General features: G+C 40.5%; 1 long non-coding RNA gene and 1 pseudogene across 2 annotated transcripts in view; one reads left to right on the forward strand and one right to left on the reverse strand.

The window, feature by feature from the left end:
- LOC118541644 (actin, cytoplasmic 2 pseudogene) overlaps positions 1-17,582 on the forward strand; it is a 36,455-nt pseudogene that overhangs the window by 5,392 nt on the left and 13,481 nt on the right. The window contains exon 2 of the transcript XR_013443078.1: positions 3,280-3,415. The product of XR_013443078.1 is annotated as an actin, cytoplasmic 2 pseudogene (transcript). The remainder of the gene's footprint in view (positions 1-3,279; positions 3,416-17,582) is intronic.
- Positions 1,255-17,446, reverse strand: LOC118541653 (uncharacterized). The gene is made up of 3 exons (XR_004920208.2): positions 16,964-17,446; positions 4,076-4,179; positions 1,255-3,637 (listed from the first exon to the last, which is right to left on the reverse strand). It is a non-coding gene; the product is annotated as an uncharacterized LOC118541653 (long non-coding RNA).

Genomic DNA, 17,582 nt, shown 5'->3' on the forward strand with positions numbered 1-17,582 from the left:
ACGTGAACAAGGACCTGGGGCAGCAGCTGTTAACAGGTCTGGAGATGATCCAGGTCCAAATGAAGCAGGAAAGCAAAGACATGCAGAGGGAAATCACCAAGGCAAAAGAAAGGCACTGGTCAATTATCTGCTGTGTTTGATTATATTGAGAAAAACAACACCTCTGGCAGAGAGTTTGGGAAATGAATAAATAATAGTCTCAGAGAAAACCAGACAGTTAAAGAAAACTAAGCAGCTAAAACCACTCCAGGCAAAACAGAAGATTGAATAGGCAAGAAAATAAAATCAAAGAAGACTAGGAGGTTCAGCCATGAGCAGGATTTATGGAGTCATAACAATGAAAACAATGAGAACTGATACAACCATAAAGTGTGGTCTGACCAAATTGGGCAGAAAAAGAGAAAGAGAACAATGTGTGTCTGTGTGTCTCTGTTGTGGGAGCATAGAATAAGAGCACTAAATCCTGACATTCCATAACAGGAAGTCCACAGAAATGTCTAAATTGGAGAGTCCAGAAATAGTAACATATATATAAAATTTAGAAATATGTCACTAAATAGCAAAAGAAATAGCTTAAATAATTGAAAGTCATTCCTTGTGGGAAATGGGAATGATATACACATATTTGTTAAAGACTATGATTTTCTATAGCAGGTATTAAGTTAAAGGAATCCCCATGTTTCATGCAACTCTTTATTTCTGGGTTTGGGAGACCATGTGGCTAAGATTTTCTAGTCCCCATTTAGTGGCCTGTCTAGTGGGAAATCCCAAGCCTGCATCTTCAAGTTCTATGAATTTTAGAAATTGGTTGTGCTTAAGACAGGTGACCACTTTTTACAAGAAGGACCCTAAAGGTATTTATTTGCTAAATAGCCTATTTATTGTCCCACTTAGTTGAATATTTGTGAAACTTTCTTTTGTTTTATAATAATCTTGTTCTACTTTATTTTCTTTTTTTGTTCCTTACTGTCTCTCTCCAAGTTGGTTACTCCATTGTCACTTGTGAAGTTCAAGAACTAAGATTCCCAGGTGTAGAATTCTCTTGCTAATCAGCATCCCTATGGGATAGAATGTTTCATTTTTGCTTTTAGTCCTCTTAGAGCTAGTGTGTACTTTATTTGAAGAACAGTTGACCCTTTATCCTGCTTCAGGGTCATAGTATCTTGTTTGTTGAACTGTATGGCCTTGTAAATTCTGTTTGGTCTTCTTGCCAACGGAAACAAATTACACATGTATCAAAGCAGAAGGGGATACTTCGGGTGTTTAAACTACATTTTATTTACCATTTCAAAGGTAGATCTTCTATATTCCCAGCTCTTTTACAGCACAAGGTCTAGAATTTGTAAAAATCACATGTAAGCCAGGCCTAGGTAGCAAACATAGAGATAGGTATCATTCTTGGTAGACTCGGGATCATGTAGATCCTTTCGTGCATGAATGTTTTTATTCACTCACGACCAGTCCTTGGTGGTATCCTTCTGGGATGACTCCAAAATGAATTATATTTTTAGTTCAGTCATTTTTTTTAACCACCTCCAATTTAATCACCAAACTTACCAGAAACAAAAATTAAGCTCTTCTCCCTCAGAATTGTTCTTCCCCCCTCTGTTCTCTGAATCTGCAAATGGCATCATAACACCTTCTAGTCACTGACTTAGACTCAGAGCCACTGTTGACCTTTGCCTCTCACAGTCCCAAGTGGGTTCGTTGTCAAATCCTGTTGATTCTGTTTCCGTGGTGACTTGCTGACATTTGTCCTCTCCCTGCCATTCCTAATGTCACTGTCTGTCTTAGTTTGCTGAGGCCACCATCACAAACTACCACTGACTGGGTGACTTGAACAATAGCAGTTTGTTTTCTCACAGTTCTGAAGGCTGGAAGACAGATCGGGATGGTCAGGTTCTGGTGAGGACTCTCTTCCTGATATCTGGATAGCCCCCTTCTCACTGAGTCTCACATAGCCTTCCCTCAGTCCGAGCACTTGGAAAGAGTGATTGCTCTCCTTTTTCTTATAAAACCACCAATCCGATGGGATTAGGACCCCACCCTTATGACCTCATTTAACCTTAGTAACCTCCCTAAAACCCTATCTCCAAATGCAGTCACAATGGGGGTTAGGGCTTCAACATACAAATTTTAGGGTGAGGCATTTCCGTCCCTAGCACTGTACCAGGCTGGATCTTCATCACTTCTTACTGGACTGTTGTCTTCCAATTCACCTTCTTGTCTCCAATCTTTCCCACTTCTAGTTACACATTATTCTGAGAAATCTTTTCTAGCTACATTTCTGTTTATGTTACTTTCTGCCAAAAACAAAAACAAAAAAAAAAAACCCACCTCCAATGACTTATGTTTCCTAGAGAATAAAGGCAAACCTCATTATCTTGAAATTCAGGGACTCTGATAATCTGACTCCAACCTAATTTCCCAGTGCTAACTCAGAGTCCCCATCATACCATTAATACCACAACCAAACAAAACACTGCCTTTCTCTTAACATGTCTTTCAATTTCCTGCCTCCAAACCTTCGCTTATTATGTTTGCCCCACTTGGAAACACTCATCTTCCCCAGGCCAAAAATCCTACCTGTGGGTCAAAGGCTGCTACCTTCTCATGAACACTTCTTTGATTCCCCTGGCCAGAAGTAGTCACTCCCTGTTTTGTGTATCATTTTGTACTTATATTAACTTTTAATTTTATTTGTGGGATTTTGTGGTCTGCCTCTGGAAAGTCATCTGCTGGCAAAAATGGGTAATGGCTTGGCTTGCAGAGTACAGCAGAGTCCTTGAACCTGACACCTGTGACTACTTGTTGATATGAACCATGAATCTATTAATGGGAATTATAATATTTCATAGTCAAATTGACATAAGATAGCATTTAGATTAGTGATTTTCAAGCTATGTCAACTGGAGCCATATTCTATTCCATACCTCAGGCTTTGACAAAATATTTTATTTGAAGAAAGGGTTTTGTTGCCAAATACTTTAAACCATTGATCTTATTCAACTCCTCCCTTCTGTAAATGAGAAAAACGAGGCCAGATGGAGATAAAAAATGACATTCCCAAGGTTTCCCAACTATTTAGTAGCAGAAACAGAATCAGCAAGATATATATAAACTGTATCAATCGGAAAGACTTATTTGTAGAGCCGCTTAGCGGCCTCATCTTTTAAGACATTACCCTGCTGATGGGAAAATTAAGATAACATCTGAAATGAATCATAGTAACTCAGTGAGGGCACCTAAGGTTAAATCTTGTTAAATCATTTCTTCCAGGCACTGTTTGGTACTTCAAGACTATGAAAGATTTTGTTTTCTCAGGAAATGCGTTGTTCACCATGGATCTAACAGAATAAGCTGGTTGTCTGAAAAGGCTGGACACAAGCTACAAATCATATAAGCTCCACAAAATGTAAGTATTGAACAAAGATTTGAGCATATAGTATTCCCCATGATATCTCAGGGACTAGATCGAAGTAGATCACGCGGTCATTAGAATACCAAATACATCTGCTGCTCGTGTACGCTGGCACGTCTGATGTTAATGTTATAATGTCATCTCTAGCATTGTTTAGTACTTGATTTTTTTCCATTGAAATTTCTTTTAAGCCAGGCCCTTCAATCCACAAGGTTTCTGAAAAATGAGAAAGGATTAAAGGAACATGGAAAGCTACCAAAAGTATTGTTTCTACTGCAGTGTGACTTTACAATAGTAGTTCATGCTTTAAGAGCAGCTCAGCCTGACAAGCCTTATCTATGTATTTAAATAGAAGCTGCCACTTAAAGAACTAAGAGCTCTGTGAAGCATGCCTTTTTTGGCGTGCAATAATCCAGGGAGGATGGGAAGCTATTGGCAAGAGACTTCATCATCAATAAGAATAATAATATGTTCAGGATGCTGCTTCCTGAGCCAATTTATGTGTTTAGATTTGATTTCCTATTTTTGGAGCACATCCCAATGAATCAAAAATATTAATGCTGAGAGTCGCACTAAGCAAAATGAATAAGAAGTAGCCTTGAAAGATATTTGAAATGCAACCATTTTCCAGGATTAAAAAATATGGAAAGTTACCTGCTTGACGTAGATTAAGGAACGTTTCCTTTAGTCGCTGGGGGTGGCTCTCTGAGAGGGAATTCATCCACGAAGTCCACATTATTTGTAGCACCTCTTCTGTGCTACAGACACGGGGCGAGGAGTTACAGTTACATAAAGGGACAATTAGGATAGAAGTAAAATGTTCCTGTCTTTATATTCCAGTTGGGGGGGGGCGGAGACTGACATTAAACAGATAGATAGAAAACAAGATTGAACAATTATGCAGAAATATAGGAGGGTCTGAGAGAGTATAGACGAGGAGACCTAGTTAATTGGGAGGTGAGCATCCTCTGTTGACTGCTGGGTATGTACATTGGGTATAGACACGCATCTTTTGCTACTGAATAGAGCCGGAGAATGTTAGCCGCTGGGCTGCCACAGCAAGAACAGCTCATAACATGATGCAGATCCCTGGCTCAGAGCCAAAGCCCCAGAGACAGCAGTTGGCAAAAGGGAGCCATCTTCCCTAGGACCACCTCCCTGAAAACCCGCCTTCTGGCAGTGAGCAGGGCTCCTGTGTGGTCCTCCTCAGCCAGCTCGACTATGTAATTGCAGGAGGCTCTGATTCTCCTGGGAAGTGGGACAGGCAGGTTAGCGCTAGTCAGGAAGAAAATACTTGACAGTCTATTTTTTTTTCTTTTCTTCTTCTTCTTCTTCTCTTTTTTTTTTTTAACTTTTCAGCTGCCAATGCTTTAGTCACAAAACCTCATAAATATTTTTAATTTAAAACGCTTTTTCTGGCTGATATAAAAAGAGAGGAAACTTGAAACCTGCACAATCGTAATATTTATCGAGAGACGATCTTTTCTTCTTTCATTATCATTTATATCTTGATGAGTTTCTGTTCATTTTTATGGTTCAGATTTTTTCATTGTTAATATAACAGAAACCTGAATTTAAATATCCCCAACTTGTCATACATTTTTGTTGTTGTTGTACATTTTTATTTCTACTCATTTAGAGAGGATTTTCTTCCTAAGGCTTGGAGGCACTATTTCATGTCAAATAATTCCTTGAAAATCCAACCTATTTCTGGGTCTTGTGTTCAGTGTCCTCTGTCACACATCTCCTAATTGCTCTACCCTCTTTCTACTTCTTATTTTGTATTTAAGTGATATTTCTGTGAACAGAAGAATCCCATTAACCTTCTGTTTTCCACTTAGGACTTTCAGAACACTTTGCTCTTTGGCTCTTCGTAAAAAATTATTTCTGATTAACCATCTTTCTACCAACAGAGACCCCAAACATCTAGAATGTCATTGTTTTCATCAGCCATCAATTTTCTATAGAGTGCTAACCCCATTTTATCCATTACTGTCCTTGATTCAAGACCAGTCTCACTGGGTTGGTTAGTCTCTCTTACTTCTAAATTTGAGTTCATTGACATCCCTCGTGGCCCCCAGCCCCCATTCTCTCCATTTCAGTCTGGAAGCAATTTCTCTTTCTTTTAGTTCCTGGTTAGTTATCTAATCCTTTCCAGTTTTGGAAAGTTGAACACATCCCTTTAAAATATGCATTTATCATGTCATGGCCTACCCTAATGAATGTTCCTACTCTTTTTTGGAAGTGGTAAGAGGAAGAGTGCAGTGCTCACAGGCAGCATAAACTACAGTCAAAGCAGATAAAAGGAGCCCCAAATGCTGCATTCCTATGTTCAAATCCCAAACTCTCTCTAACTAGGTTTGGGTCACTTTGCCTTTTTGGGTCTCAGTTTTTTCTATAAAATGAAGGAATTGATACTAGATAATCTCTCAGGTTCTCTTTAAGTCTAGAGTTCTAGGATTTCATGGATGTCTCAAAAGAAACATTTAACATGCTATACAATGCACATACATGTTAAAATCTTAAACTCTATAGGAAAGCAACTCTGTTGAATATTCTTTCTATTTAATATCTCTTCCAAGTATTGTCTTGCACCTTTCACCTTTTAAAGAATCACTCTTAAAATTCTAATGAAGATATTTCTTCTTTTCTCATTCTTTTCGTATGTTTTCCTCTTCTCTGTCTCAATCACTCTATAGTTGTTTACACTGAATCTAGACCTACGTATTTGTCACCAAAATGAAAACAGAATCCAACTGTTCTTGTCATCCTCATAGTGATATATGGCCTTAAATCTGCATCACAATTTTTAAAAATGATATTTTAAATAATAAGACATGAGATTATTTGGAAAACAAGAAAGCCTAAAGAAAAAACTAGAATTTCCCATATTCCCAATATCCAGAGCCAGCAGCTGGTATTTTTTAAAAGAAATTTGGGATCATACTTTATATATTATTTTCTCTTGATCCTTTGATACACAAAACAGATTGCCTGTACCGTTTCTAATTCTGTCCTCTTTATTTATATAGCTTCACTTTTCCCTAAACAGTAGATTTCCATCTCTAATAACCCTCTACTTTCACTGATTATGCACAGAAATTTTTGCTTATTAATGTTTCATTAGCATTTTACCATGCAGTGTATTTTCAGTTTCTATTGTTATGCATATCGCAGAGGGATGCATGAATATTCTTGCCTTATTTCAAGCTTTATCCATAATGTATTGGAATTCTAATCACATTTTCCTAGCATTTTTATATATTTCACACAGTTAGAAGGCAACCCATATGCTGGCTCTATTTTTAAAAGATTTATGCCTCATTGTATTGACGACTGTCTCCTGAGACAAAGGCACTATTCAGACCCTTTTTGGTCACTCTGTTATTGATTTGAACATACTGGAAAGTCAAGTCTGTCATCTTCTTTTGTAGCATAATTTTAGGCTGGAGCTGTTATTCCGGTCACTTGCTACTACCAGCCTTTGCAGTGAGATTATGAAAAAAATTTTCATCTGCATCCAAAAATGTTGAGTACCTCCAATTACTGCTATCCTTTTACTAGCTTCACTAAATGAGATAGTCCAAAGCACGGGTGTCATGGATTTTATTATTTCCCTTTTCTCCAGAATCAGACCAAATATATTTGCCAAAGGCTGATTTTAACAGTAGGGGAATTATTTGCAAATGCAGTGGTAAGCCAATCTGTTCCAGGAACTCTCTTTTCCCTCCTGAACTTTATTATGCTTTCCAGCTCTCAGACATTTGCCTGTGCCACTTAAAATCCAGTCTTCCATTAGGAAAATACACTGTGCAACCCCAGAGCATTAGACAGAGTCCTGTTTTGCCCCCCGAAGACTTGCGTAATCATGAGAGGTTTTCTTTTTGGAGCTGGACCACGTGGATGGTCATCATCTAGGGGTCTCGCTGTCACTCGCAAGGTATTACAGACTTCTCTTTCTCTGGGGATAACAAACAGCATGCAGTGAACTCTAGTACCCTCTTTTCCTCTTTTCTTTTCTTTTTTTTTTTTTTAAAGATTTTATTTATTTATTTGATAAGAGAGAGTGAGAGAGCACAAGCAGGGGGAACAGTAGAGGGAGAGGGAGAAGCAGTCTCCCCGCCAAGCAGGGAGCCCAATGCGGGGCTCGATCCCAGAGCCCTGGGATCATGACTTGAGCCGAAGGCAGACGCTCAACCATCTGAGCCACCAGGTGCCCCCCCTTCTTTTCTTTTTACTGACACAAATTTATGTGCTTACTTATTTACTTTCTCACTTAGCTAGCTAGCTATGCAGTTGTCTATCAAACCTTGGACCATTTTCTCCTTTATCTGATTACGTAGGTTAGGATGTCTCTTGATGAAACTTGCCGGAGTCAACACCCTCCTTCACCTTTCATAAACTTGCTTGCTCATGTCTTCTTCAATTTCAGTGATTTCTTCCTCTCCTTGATTGACTGCCACTCTGCGGGCTGCCTCCTTGGTGTCACACATGGATGCCCCGCCCCAGCCTGGTGTCACACATAGATGCCCCGCCCCAGCCTGCCTGCCTTCTACTTGCCGTTCTAGATCATGATCTGATGTCGCTCCCCAATCTCACATACGCTAGCTTTGGCATTTTACTCACCTGCTCTTCTCATTCCAGGCATGAAGCACTGCTACTCTCTTACCACACATCCTTGCTTGTTTGGGAGCAAATTATTAGCTTTTATACGACACCGTTCAAAAAAATTCAACTTCCCTTTGTTTTATTGAAGTCTAGTTGACACGTATTGCTCCATTAGTTACAGGGGTACAACATAGTGATCGGACAGCTCAGCGTTACGCTATGCTCACCACAAGTGTTCAGCTTTACTTTTTATGATATTCGTACGTCTTTATTTTTGCTTTCTTCCTTTAATGTTTGTCCATTGTTGAGTCTGAGAAGATGAAAGCTGAATGGAAAAGGAATCAAGGATTATAAAAGAAATAATCCACATTGAGGTTGAGTGACATCCACCGTATATCAGAAGCAGCAATTAGGGGCCTTTCAGCAGAAAGTTTAGAGGACCACTCATCCTGTATTAGATGTAACATAAAACCACAGAAAGAGAGGTTCATAGGGAGGCATTTATATGTAGCAAGAGCTTGTGTAAGGGGCGCCTGGCTGGCTCAGTCGGAAGAGCATAGACCCTGCCACACTGGGTGTAGAGATTACTAAAAAACAAAGATTAAAAAAAAAAAAAAAAGAAAGAACTTGTGTCTTTTGTGAAGGCCCAAACCATAGAATTGACAAGATAAACAACTGATCTTCGAGGAGATTAAATCTTTTGTTGAGATGGGTAGTGACTGAAACTTTGGGTATTTTATGGGGCCTTACTAGTCTCCGATAGCTATTCCCTCCCCAAATATTAACATTGAATTAGCAGAGTCTCCTTTAGCCTCAAGGCTTCCAGATCTTCCAACAAAGACCGTCACAAGAATTTTAGATGGAAGTATCAACTCTCAGAGCTTGGAGGCAGTTTTAGAGAAAAAAAATAAAAAGAGGATAAAAAAATATTGAAAAAAGGTCTTTCTGTGTACATACATATATTGACATTAGTTGGATACATTATTGTGATTTCAGAGATCAGTGCCATAAAGAGTACTCATATTCTTCCACAACATCTTGTTCCGCCATCGTAAATAGAACATTGGGCTTATATAGACCATGATCTGACCAGAGTGGCACTTTACAAGTTTTTAAATTACGAAATTTTTTTTCATCCATACAGAAACCATGACATTCTATGCTCCAAATATGTTGATTTGGCAACTCCCCAACTCATCAGCCTCTCTGTTTTGTGTTTTATGTAGTTGTTCTCTGAACAATTTTTGGCTGTGCTATGCAAGAATATTTTACAAGCAGCATTTTTTTCTGACTACTCTTTATCCCTTCTTTCTCTTTTTCTGCCTTCCTTCATCTTCCTTTCTTTATTAGTCAGCTATTGTTGTGTAACAAATTACCTTCAAGTTTAGCAGCTTAAAACAACAAACATTTATTACTTCATAGTTTCTCTAGGTTAGGAATTCAAGAAAAGATTAGAGGGGTGGTTCTGGCTCTGGATTGAAGTCAAGCTATTATCTAGGGGCTATAATCATCTGAAGGCTGGGCTGGCGCTGGAGAATCTGCTTCCAAGATGGTACACTCAAAGGACTATTGACGGTTAGTCTTACTTCCTCTCCATAGGGTTGCTTGAGTTGCCTACACAATACGGCAGTGGCCTTCACCCAGAGCAAGTGTCCAAGGGAGAGAGCAAGGAGGAAGTCACATTTCCTTTTATGACCTAGTCTTGGAAATGATACACCATCTCTTCCACCATATTCTGTTAGTTAGTAAATCCAGTCTACACTCAAGAGGGGAGGAATCTAGCTCCACCTCTTGAATGGAGAATTATCAAAGAAATTGTGGGCATATTTTAAAATCACCACACCTACCTCCATCTTCCTCTCTTTTTAGAATTCTTGTTTGATAAAAGAGAACTGTAGGACACCCGTGTTGCTTTCTTCTTCAAGGAATCAAAATAATATGCCCAGGGGAAATAGAGTAGCAGAGGACTGGGAACCAGAAAGCCAAATTTATTCTCAATTCTGTAGTTAAGGGACTTTGTGATTGTGGGTGAGCCACTGAACCTTACTTGCCTCAGTTTTATGCATTGTCTAGAAACTTTACACCCTTTAAGGTTCTTTTTAAACTAAACATTCTATTTTACTTCATTCATTTATTTTTCAGGAAAGTAATACCTAACATTTGTTCTTTCAGAGACCCAAAGATTAAATTCCTAGTTCTTTGGGTCTCTATCACTGTATGATTAGTTGGCTACATATTTGTGCTCCAGCCTTTACCACCCATTGGTAATATATGGGTTTAAAGTCAACACCAACCCATATCAGGGTCCCAGCAGGAAAGAGATGGCATGTCCGAAGGAGAAAATTAGGAAAGTTTAATAAAGAGATTGTTACAGTGGTGGGGGCAGGATTTAGGGAGACCAACAAGGCACAGTGAATTATGTTGGGACTAGCAACGCCAGGGAATTGTTACCACCCCAAGGCTAAAAGGGGAAAAGGATGAGAGCTATCACCAAAACTCAGAAACAGAGAGGACCCTCACAACAAAGTTGTGATCATTGGTCTGGAGAAGTAGCCTATTTGCAGTGACCCCATAAGGAGAGAGCTGAGGGATCAAATACCCCTACCTCATTTTCCTCCTTCCCTCTGATCTCTGATGGCCCATTCATTGGCCAAACCCAACCTTAGCTGGCTAGAGAGTAGATCTAATAAATGGAAAACAGGCAGCACAAAATGAGGTTAAATTACACTTTGAACAAGAAGATAGGAATAATTAAAACATTATTGCTAAAATCAGACCTACACAGAAGGGACCCAACAGATTTTGAGTGCCCAGATAGAATTTGAGTAATCTGTGTATCACCTTAGCAGGGGCAAGACTGGATTGTGATTATATCTAAGAAAGATTACATTTAGATAATTATATTGTACCATGTCTGGAGAACAAATGTGTACATAAAAGTAGGGGAGCCTATAAAAGGGATATTGAGAGAGATAGAGTATGACAGCTCCTCTAGCAGTGGCCGGAGGGATGATGTCCTGACCCACGAACACCAGTATCTTCTGTGAGGCAGATGATGACTTGGAGGTGACCCTGGGCATCAAGATCATCCAGCTCACCCCTCCTTTGCTGTGATCCATTCTCTTTGAGTCATCTTGGGCTGGTAATCTGACTCCCACTTTGATCTGTCTATCATGAAAGAATGTGCTCATCAGAGAATACAAATACCCAAATCGTTCATATTTATTTTTCTTACCCTAAGTCAGTAAATTGGCCTTCTGGTGGTTATGCCTTTGTAAGCTTGGCTAGGGGGTGCCCATCCCCAAGAGACGGATGTAGGCATGGAAGCAGATCACGCTTCGGTACCTACAATGTTCAAGGGCCAGCCCCTGAATTGAGGAAACACCCTGCATGGGAACGAAGGCACCCCGTGAGGGCCTGACCCGTGCATTTACCTATGTTGGCATTGGTCACAGTTTATTATAATTTAGAATTGCTTGTTTCATCGTTTGTCTCCATTGTTAGGCTCTAGGCAATGTGATCGACAGGTAGATTTATTGCCAGAAAACAAGATTAATAACTACTTGTTGAAATGAATGAATAAATGAATGAACGAATGAATTAATTAACTTATCAAGAATGAATTTATAGGGGCGCCTGGGTGGCTCAGTCGTTAAGCGTCTGCCCTCGGCTCAGGTCATGATCCCAGGGTCCTGGGATCGAGCCCCGCATCAGGCTCCCTGCTCAGCGGGGAGCCTGCTTCTCCCTCTCCCACTCCCCCTGCTTGTGTTCCCTCTCTCGCTGTGTCTCTCTCTGTCAACTAAATAAATAAAATCTTAAAAAAAAAAAGAATGAATTTATATATATATGGATCTTCCCCAAAGTCACCTGACCTCACTCTGAAAATTTTCTTTAAACTGCAGCACCTTACATCAAGATCCTGCTGGAAAGCTCATCTGGAGCTCTGGCTTTCCCTCCGTGCTTGCTTTCCTCATGGAGCATCCTTCTGTTTTTCATGATTCCTCATTTGGAACAGAATCCTAATCCCTTTCTATCTCTGACAATATTTTTTACTTGTGCATTAACCTTTGTCATTCAGTTTCACTATAACGCTTTCACCCCAACCTGCTTTCAGCATATTTTTTTTCTTTCCTTCCTTTTTTTTTTTTTGGTAAGTGTGTATTCAGAGTTCCTGTGTTTATTAGTTTTTCCTTTTTGCTCCCATTTGTCTTTCCATTTCTATTCCTTTCCCCTTACTATCACCGCCACAAGTTGTCTTTCCCAGATTCCTGCCCCTTGCTTTGTTCCATTTACTCCTCCATCCATATCAAGTGAGGCACGATTTTCCTCTTTCTGTCAAACAGTCTGTAAGTTCCTGGTTATGGCTGTGGCCAAGTGCTCCTTTGCCTAACCGCTCTTTTTTGGTCTCAGAAATTAGGTCTCACATGCCATTTTCCAAAAGCTCTACGGAGATGGGGGGATAGGCAAAATGGGTGAACGGAGTGGGAGGTACGGGCCTCCGATGACGAAATGAGTAAGTCGCACGGACGAAAGGTACAGCACAGGGAATATAGTCAATGATATGGTAACAGGGTCGTATGGCCACAGAGGGAGCTACACTGGTGGTGAGCACAGCGGGACAGCATAGTGTAACATAACGCAGAGACTTGTTGAAGCATTCTGTGCTACACCTAAAATTACGTAACCTTGTCTATCAACTATACTTCAGTAAAAAAAGAGAAAAGTTCTATAAGGCAAAATTTCAAAGATACATAAAAGTAGGGAGAACACTGGAAAGAATCCCTATCACCCAGCTTCAACAATTATTAACATTTGCCTGTTTTGTTTCTAGATGGGACCTTCTAAGATGATATATTACTGAGCTCCATCTCTAGTGTGAACGTATAAAACAGATCATATTTGAGAGCCCTCTGGAGCCAGAGAAGTCCCGGTGGAATTGGCTGCTCACTGCCCTGCTCCCTTCACACACTCTGAGCAAACCTACGGAGTTCTCACCGTGCTGTTCTGATACCATTTATATTCTTCTCTCTCTCCTCTTCTAGACTGAGCTTTTTAGGGCTGGGAGTTGTAACCTCTCCCTCACATCCCTGGCACACATGGTGCCCAACACTTAATGGCTCGTAACAAAAAGTTCCGGAATGCATGCATGAAAAAATTTATTGCAATGACTTATCTATTTCAAGTAAAAAAATCAGGTATCCTGGTTAATTCTTTGCAGTGGTCCGCTCTCCCTTCTAATTCCAGCTTTTTTCCTCTGAGGCAATGTAACTTTTCACTCAGTTGATTTAGGCTACATGTTTTGATATCACCATTTATACAATATCTGCATTGTATCTATCAGCCATTTTGTTTCTAAATCATGTGAACACCAACATTTATGTACACGTATGTGCTGGTCACTGTACAAAGTTCTCGGTAAATGTTACCATCTCTGTTAATCCTAAATCACAAAAGCCCATGAACTAGAAACTATTATCATCCTTATTTTCCGGATGAGGAAGCCTTGGTCCAGAGAGAAACGTAACGTGTCAAGGTCATACCACCCTTGAGGGGAGGAGTCAATATTTAAATCTAGATCTATTTGATTCCAGAACTCGAGCATCTAACTGCTGGGCCGTACTACCACGGATGTGTCTTTATCTTTGGTTGGCTTGGTGCTATTTGTGTCCAGTCAACACTCTAAGTCTTTCTCTCTAGATATTGTGTCCAAAATAAATAAGAAATCGCTCAACTCCTGAGGCTTAAGTCTTCCTCTTTTCCACCCTCTCACCCTTGGCAACAGAATCACTGCAAAAATGTCTCTTGAAGTCTTCCCCAGTGACTTTATAATCTGAGTTCCCACACAACCTCCTTATGCAGACACTTGTTGACCACTTTTCATCTTATCCTGATGACAAATAGTCCTCTGGATGGCTTCACAAGCGACTTGCCTTTCCTTCAGGGACCAAAGACATCTTTCTTCCCCCATGGAAATGCAGGTCCACACTAACAGGAGACTTCTCTCGCCTTTTCTCCGAATTCTACTTCTACCTTTTTCTTATATCAATACTTCAGTCAACCTGGTCTTCAGATCTCCCCATCTTGGGCTTGCTTGCTATTGTGATCATGTCTCTGATCACTGGAGAGAGCATATGTTTTCCTCTGCTTAGTATCACTTTGGGGCATCACCCTTCACTCCCATCCCTCTTGATCCATGCGTGCTGGTGGCACTGGCCTTCCTCCTGCCTCTAGGGGTGGGTGCATGAGCCAGGCCTGGCCAATCATAATTCTGAATGACTCCACCCAAAGTTATTGCACCAGGATGAACACATGACTGATGGTGTCAAATCTTCAAGAGGTCTTGTGCTATTAACCAAGAGTCATTCTCTCCCGAGATTGTAGATACTAGGGATGACGGAGGCCCGAAACTGCTGGTGGCCATTTCTGTCCTGAGTAGAAACAACTGGCTTAAGAATGGTGTCTTCACAGAGAATGCGGTATCAAAAAACAGAGAGACATATTCCGGACCCCATAGTTGGAAGCCTGAATCAAACCAGGCCTACAGCTACCTCCACCCCTGAACATGACAACCGTGAGCAAGAACACTATACCATTATTAGGATAAAGGGAACAACCAGCCTTCATCAATTGTAAATACTCTGTTTGACTAGGTGTTGAGCAAGGAGGCAGATATAAGAACAGGAAGTTTCAAACCGTGCCCTGAGCTGGCCTGAGGGCTTCTATAAAAGTTCCTTGGGGGACACCATGGAAACCAGAGAGCAGGGCTAAGAATAGCTCTGTATTTGTTTTCTATACTGGGCTTCAAAATAAGGTTTCTGAAGAAAGGTTCTGTTGCTAACAAAAGCAAAAACAAAAATCCTTTGAAAATTGACGTAACGTTTATGTCAGTTCTCCTAGAAACCCAAGTTCTTCTACTCTCTAGATCCTGCCTTGCACCCTACTTTGCCTGAACCTATACCCCTGTCTACATAATCATTGAATTGCATTTCATACTTTTTTCCTCCTCCCTCTCGGGTGATAAATCAGGCATTTATCTCTCCTTTCTCCTGAGTGCCCGCCAATTCAGATGTTCAACACAATTCAAACTCAGCAAATATTTATTGAGTGCAAGGTAGTGCTATGTGCTTGGTTTTGCAACATTCATGAATTCTTTCGACTCACCGAGAGATGGGTAGCTATTTACATTTGTGTTTAATGAATGAGGTGAAGCGATCATCTCAAAGGTCACAAGGCAAATTGTTGGTAGAGCTAGAAATACTACCGCTCTCATAGTCAGGTGTAGCAGAAGGAGCGTGAAGACTGGGACCAGGCAGGCTTGGGTTTGAATCCCAGTTTGTTACATATTTATTTTTGGAGCTTGAACAAGTTATTCAACCTCCCTGAGCTCAGTTCTCTACCCGTAAAATGTAATATCCTCTACCTTGCAATGACGTATGTGGATTATATGAAATAATGTGTTAAACACATTAGCATAAATTTGGCTCAGGAACTGTTAGTTTCCTTCCACTCCATCAGGAAATACCTGTGTTCCTCCATCCAGGATGATTTGCACATAAAAGAGGCCTCTGTTACATAACTCCCTTTCAATACTATTTTTCCACTGAGATGCTCATACATGTAGGACATATTGTGCTCTAAGTTATAATATTTAGTCATTTCATTATTGATAATACTCCTGTGGGCCAGGAGAGAGCAAAGGCTTATTACTGTGGACTCTCAACACTAAGATTCCTAGTAGAAAGGAATCAATACCAAATGGGAGACTTTCAACAAGTGGCAACTTCTCTCCAGCCGTCAGAGCCCAGCCATCATTTACTGAATCAGCAACCACATATTTAGGCCTAATGGCCACTAGGCACCGTTTGAGGGGCTGGGGCTACAATAGGAACAGGATAGACTAAGTCTGTGGAAATGCCGGAGGTGGATGTGGATGGCTGGATGGCCTGTCCGCTCTGCCCTCCTGCCCTTTATGGCCCTTATGTTTGCTGCCATAGCTTAGGGTAGGGACAGCAAATTATGTTTTTGTACCTCCGAGCTAAGAATGAGTTTTACATTTTTAAAGAGATCCCATATAACCTGCAAAGCCTAAAATATTTACCATCTGGCCCTTTAAAGAAAGTATTTGCTGACCCCGGGTTTCGAGTGACCTCTAATTCTTTCAAGACCAGAGTAAAAAGTTTCATGGTGTACATATTAGAGTCTTTTTTATTAATAATTTGTTATTTATGTAAAGCATTATTAAGTATTATTTATTATGATTGTTAAACAGTATTAAACGATGAAAAGTGATGGGTAGTGAGAAGGTAGATTTTTATATCAATTTTGCAAGATAGTAATTCACTTTTGTTAAGTCACATGACTGTAACTTTGTTTTCCTAGACTATCACTCCCACATAAAATGAGGACCTTCCCCATGTAGCTTTTCTGGGGGTTTTCAATATTTTTTTTTCCTTGTACCCAAAACAGAGGATTAGAAGATAAGCTGAGGAAGGGTCATCATTCCCCTGTGACAATGGGGATGGCAGGAGAAAAGTTACTCTGTTGTCACTCCAGCCCTGTGACAATTTAAAAAACCTCTTAACCTTTCCATCTAAATAAGCCCTGCATTTCTTCTCTGTCACATTTATTTAAAATGAAACTGCCTTCCTTTGACTTGTCTAAATGCTTCTTAGCACTTTCTTTTTCATGCACACATACATTCCCTTTGCTTCCTGCTTGCCCTGGCTTCTCCTACTTGGGCAAAGTAAGGGTCACGCTTAGCCTTTGTCTGTTGACTTTCACCCCTACGGGTAATTCGGAGCCTTGGAGTGGCACCCTCTTCTTCCTCCTATAAACTGCCCCCAGGTAACAAGACTGTTGGTGCCCACCCTGGGCTTGCGATAGGCTCTCCTGGAGTCACCCTAGCACAGGAGAGTCCATGGAAACCAAGCTCACCGTGCACATGACATGAAGGCTCCCAGCTCGAGCCACAAGGGTCCTGGGTTGGGTGTCCACAGACTCCTTCCAGCTCTTCTTCCTCTGATTTGTTGTTGGATCCAGGCCAGCTACTTAGCTTTTGAATGCCTAACTTCTCACATCTGTAACATTAAGATAATGCCGACTTTCATTTCAGCTTCTGGGAATAGAATGAAACTGTATGTGGACACTGATGTTCCCATAGTAACAGTCACGAAAGGGATCTAGCCTGCCACCAGAGGCGATACATTATTTATGATAAGTACTTGTAAAAACTCCTCACTGTCACTGTAATAAAAGATTCTTACAGGAAATCCTGGGGATATACTTTCACATTAATTTGCATTCATTATTTCAGGGAGAGTTCACTTGGCTCCCAACTACCTAATTCTAAATTCGCAGAATAAAATCAATTAGCACATGCTGGAGCTGCTGAATTCAAAAGCAGAACGGAGCGCTCCTGTGGCCCTTGTAAGGAGAAGGAAGGGACTGACTTCCCAGGGCTATTTATTAAAACCAGGGAGGAGTCAGTGGGTGTGGCTTGTCTGGGGAGAGATGGCTCTAGCTAGCCCACTGCATGAAGACAAGAAGAATGTTA

Source organism: Halichoerus grypus, chromosome 12 (genome assembly GCF_964656455.1).
Source record: "Halichoerus grypus chromosome 12, mHalGry1.hap1.1, whole genome shotgun sequence".
NCBI lineage: Eukaryota > Metazoa > Chordata > Mammalia > Carnivora > Phocidae > Halichoerus > Halichoerus grypus.